General features: G+C 42.9%; 1 pseudogene; it reads right to left on the reverse strand.

Annotated features, from left to right (window-relative positions):
- Positions 1 to 504: 504 nt before the first annotated feature.
- LOC115194478 (myeloid-associated differentiation marker homolog) lies at positions 505 to 1,463 on the reverse strand (annotated as a pseudogene).
- Between the last annotated feature and the right edge of the window lie 3,923 nt (positions 1,464 to 5,386).

Raw genomic sequence — 5,386 nt, forward strand, 5'->3', positions numbered from 1 at the left:
TCGAGATTCTTTGATATGATGCTACAAGCTTGGCACACCTGCATTTGGGGAGTTTCTCCCATTCTTCTCTGCAGATCCTCTCAAGCTCTGTCAGGTTGGACGGGGAGCGTTGCTGCACAGCTATTTTCAGATCTCTCCAGAGATGTTAGATCGGGTTCAAGTCCGGGCTCTGGCTAGGCCACTCAAGGACATTCAGAGAGTTGTCCTGACGCCACTCCTGTGTTGTCTTAGCTTCAAAACACTAGCAACACACTAGCAGAGCAGCTCAAACAGACACTCAGACACTCTGACAGGCTGATCACATCACATAGATACCTTTTAAAAATATATATATATTATCCTAACTGTAGCCCACTTAATACATTATCTACAGTCAGATATTATTGAGCTGTCTTTTCATTTGCTTGGTGAAGATAAAGATAAACGTTCACATTTTCAAAGAGCAACTGAATACATTTTACACAGTAGCTTCTCTCCCTCCTCCTCTCCCTCCTCTCTCCTCTCTCACACACTGACAAACACCAAGTGTGCGGAGTAGGCCAGGTCAGCCAGGTAGAGCAGGAAGTTGAGAGTGGTGAGCACGTCAACTGTCACCAGTGTTGCCAGGCTTGGGGGCGGTTGTAACGTTTGTCAAATTGGAACACGGGCCAGATGATGGTGGCGGTCAGGTACATGACAACAGCCAGGCGACCGTAGGCTGACAGGAAGCATGTAAAGGGGAATGGGAGGCAGCCAATACACTCCCCAACACACAGCACCACCACACCCACAGACAGGATGAACCAGATACAGTAGACTGCTATGCACCACTTGAGAGCTGCATGTTGATCGTACGACACCAGGTCGCTGACGAGCATGAAGATGATGCAGGCCATGAAGGTCTTTCACACCTTGAGCAGGCCTGGAGCCGTGGCCATGCAGCCCGTCACCTCGCCTGGCCGTGCCCGTGTCAGGGTCACCTCCCACAGGTAGGCAGCGTGGCCAGGCAGGAGAAGACATTGGAGGCGATGTGTCTGTCAGGGCCTCCCCTTAGTTCTGCTGGCCCTTGAGGAAGTAGACGGGAAGATGATGGAGGCAGAGAGGCAGAGCAGGGTGGCGTAGCAGGCCATGGTGATGTGGAAGTTATTCCAGGAGACGGGGGCTCGGGCCTGGAGACCAAAGTGCTCCACCAGCAGCACCAGCAGGGTTCTAGTGAAGCTGAAAGCCCAGCAGAACACACACCAGTCTCCCACCCCAGAGAGGGAGGCCCCGTGGGCTGCCACACTGAAGATGACGCAGGAGAACATCAGGGCAGCCACACGCACCCACAGCAGCTGGGAGATGAGCAGTACTATCAACGGCATGGTGGGAGGTGTTATACAGGGGAGTGGGGGATATGTACTGTAATACAGTATTAATACAGTAGGAATACAGTAGCAGTTCACTTGTTCAGAGTCTTTAGTTGTGTCTGAGGAGGGGATCAGCGTTATCCTGTCCTTATCCAGTGTTCTGCAAGAACATAAAGAAACAAAGAGAGATTTAGGGCCAGGTGATTCACAGAACATCCAGAACTGTGAAACTGAAACTATTAACATGACTTTCGGTTTTACATTTCTATACATGAGAGCAGTTCTTGGAAATGGTTCCCAGCCAGTTATTTTCTGTCTGCACCTGAGGACATACTCTCCTAGTCTGGTAAACACATTCCATCAACATGACTCTCAGTAAATTTTGCGCCTGACTGATGCAAAACGTTTTGCTACGGTGTATAACCTTTTGCTATGGTGCAATACATGTTTGCTACATTATGCACTAATAAATACAACCAAGCTTATTTTGGTTGTTAGGCCTGTTAATTGATTACCACATCGCCCTTCTAGTCACATGTTCTACTCCAGTACATTTATCCTCACACTAATGATGATATGACAGTCAGAGAGAGAAAACTCTTCTAGCTGTGACTTGTACTAGGCTAGTCAGTATACACATAGTACTGAGGAGATAGAAAGCCCCGGGGTTGAATGTCAATTGTAATTTCTTGATTCCTCCCATCCTCCCTCCTAGTCTCCTCCTTAAAGCACATTGGTGCAGAAGATCTGAGGTTCCTCCCCTATCTCTTCTTCTCCATTGCGTTTTGAGAAGGAGGCAAGGAGAGAGGACGAGAGGAATCAAGGAAATACAATTTATTCAGATACACTCCTTGAAGTCAGGCTGAAAGGATAAGGCATGTCCTCCTTGACGTTGACTCCCTCTGGTGGCATTGGTGTTTACTGTCAGTCTCACAGCTCACCACTCGTTTGTCTCAGCATCATCCCTTTTCATTGGGCCAAAGCTAAGATCCTCCTAGGGCTTTGAGTAGTTGGTTTCTTCTGAAATTACACCAGACAGATGACACCGAGACTAAGATCAGATTTGTTTCCTCGGATAGTAGATTTGAAACACCACACATTTCCAAAGATTTCATTAAAAAAGTTACTGAGTTTGTATTTGTATTTATTATGGATCCCCATTAGCTGCTGCCAAGGCAGCAGTTACTCTTCCTGGGGTCCAGCAGAATTAAGGCAGTTTATACAATTTTAAAACCATTACAATACATTCACAGATTTCACAACACTCTGTGTGCCCTCGGGCCCCTACTCCACCACTACCACATATCTATAGTACTAAATCAATGTGTATGTGTGTGTATAGTGCATATCTTATCATGTGTGTGTATATTCATAAAATCAAATCAAATTTTATTAGTCACATGCGCCGAATACAACAGGTGTAGACCTTACAGTGAAATGCTTACTTACGAGCCCCTAACCAACAATGCAGTTTCAAAAAAATACAGATAAGAACAAGAGAAAATAAATAAGTAATTAAAGAGCAGCAGTAAAAACTACAATATATACGGGGGGTGCCGGTACAGAGTCAATGTGCAGGGGCACCGGTTAGTTGAGGTAGTATGTACATGTAGGTAGAGTTAATTAAAGTGACTGTGCATAGATGACAACAGAGTGGCTGTGGTGTGGAGATGCGAGGGGGGGGGGGGCAATGCAAGTAGTCTGGGTAGCCATTTGACTGGATGTTCAGGAGTCTTATGGCTTGGGGATAGACTGAGCATAACCCCAAAACTAAGGACTTATTAGCCAGCCCTACTCTGTTGTTCACAGATGAAACAATGACAAAACGGCCGCACCGCCTCTGTTTTAGGTAAAAAGCTGTGGGATGGGCCTGGAGAAATGTAACTACTCTCAGATTAATACACAGAGCTATGGATGCAAGGACTGACCATCCATGATATCAAAAGTATTGTTTTTTAACCATGTTATGAGGCTATAAGTTGTTTGTTTACATTTGCAGTGTTTACAAACATTGGAGAAAAACAAGATTATATTTTGGGTTCTCATGGAGTGTGACAGTTGAACTAAGCTCACGAGGCATTTATAAGTTATACTCTTCAATAATTAATGGATATCAATATAATTTATAAGTCCAAAAATGGATGTAGCAACTACAGATTGCCCCTTTAAATCTATCAAAAGTGTGCAAGTTTGAGCATGTGTCTATTAATCGAATCAAATGTATTTATATAACCCTTCTTACATCAGCTGATATCTCAAAGTGCTGTACAAAAACCCAGCCTAAAACCCCAAACAGCAAGCAATACAGGTGTAGAAGCACGGTGGCTAGGAAAAACTCCCTAGAAAGGCCAAAACATAGGAAGAAACCTAGAGAGGAACCAGGCTATGAGGGGTGGCCAGTCCTCTTCTGGCTGTGCCGGGTGGAGATTATAACAGAACATGGCCAATATGTTCAATGTTCATAAATGACCAGCATGGTCAAATAATAATAATCACAGTAGTTGTCGAGGGTGCAACAAGTCAGCAACTCAAGAATAAATGTCAGTTGGCTTTTTCATAACCGATCATTGAGAGTATCTCTACCGCTCCTGCTGTCTCTAGAGTTGAAAACTCTATTAGGACATTGGATTTCTTTTTTTATCAGCATGAATTAGATTGAGCAATAAAAGCCTCATTTTTATTCCATAGGCTGGGATCTGCACTATGCAGCTGTTGCAAGAGCGCATTTTTCACTGGCTGTCTACTGGTTTCAAAAACAATGATTGAAAGGCAGTTTTAAACTACATATTTAGATTTGTGAACAGCCTTCCACAACTACAACAATTCGTAAATCGCAAATAGCTAAATGAGAGAGCAGCAGTGTGATTCACATCATGCGCTATGTAGATATTAATAATAAGTGATACTGTCGCACCATTGGAAGACATAGCTTGGACTGTAGTCTACAAAAGCCTATTCCAGCGATCCATCAAACACATTTGGTGTGTCATCATAGTGGTCTCTGATTTACGGTCAGACTCGCTCACCTTGAACAAATTAAAACTTGCGCTTTTTTCAATTCTGATTTGAATGTCATTGAGAAAACAAAGAAGTGTCAAATACTTTTTTTTCGCAAACCTCCTTTCTGAATTTAAAAGTAATCCACGAATTAATGATCTAGTTTCGTCCCACCTACGTAACAGCCACCTGAATTCAGTGGCGCGATTTTTGAATCGTTTGAAATACTATTACTTCAATTTCTCAAACATATGACTATTTTACAGCTATTTAAAGACAAGACTCTCCTTAATCTAACCACACTGTCCGATTTCAAAAAGGCTTTACAACGAAAGCAAAACGTTAGATTATGTCAGGAGAGTGCCCAGCCAGAAATAATCAGACACCCATTTTTCAAGCTAGCATATAATGTCACAAAAACCCAAACCACAGCTTAATGCAGCACTAACCTTTTATGATCTTCATCAGATGACACACCTAGGACATTATGTTATACAATACATGCATGTCTGTTCAATCAAGTTCATATTTATATCAAAAAACAGCTTTTTACATTAGCATGTGACGTTCAGAAAAAGCATACCCCCTGCAAACTTCCGGGGAATTTACTAACAGTTTGCTAAATTACTCACGATAAACGTTCACAAAAAGCATAACAATTATTTGAAGAATTATAGATACATTACTCCTCTATGCACTCGATATGTCCGATTTTAAAATAGCTTTTCGGATGAAGCACATTTTGCAATATTCTAAGTACATAGCCCAGCCATCACGGGCTAGCTATTTAGACACCCACCCAGTTCAGCCTTCACCAAAATCACATTTCCTATAAGAAAAATGTTCTTACCTTTCCTGTTCTTCGTCAGAATGCACTCCCAGGACTTCTACTTCAATAACAAATGTAGGTTTGGTCCCAAATAATCCATCGTTATGTTCCATCAAGAACGTTTTGTTCTTGCGTTCTAGACACTATCAGAATGCTACATCACGGTCACGAGCATGGCGCATGGCGTGACAAAAAATGTCTAAATATTCCATTACCGTACTTCGAAGCATGT

Source organism: Salmo trutta, chromosome 5, assembly GCF_901001165.1.
Source record: "Salmo trutta chromosome 5, fSalTru1.1, whole genome shotgun sequence".
Taxonomy (NCBI): domain Eukaryota; kingdom Metazoa; phylum Chordata; class Actinopteri; order Salmoniformes; family Salmonidae; genus Salmo; species Salmo trutta.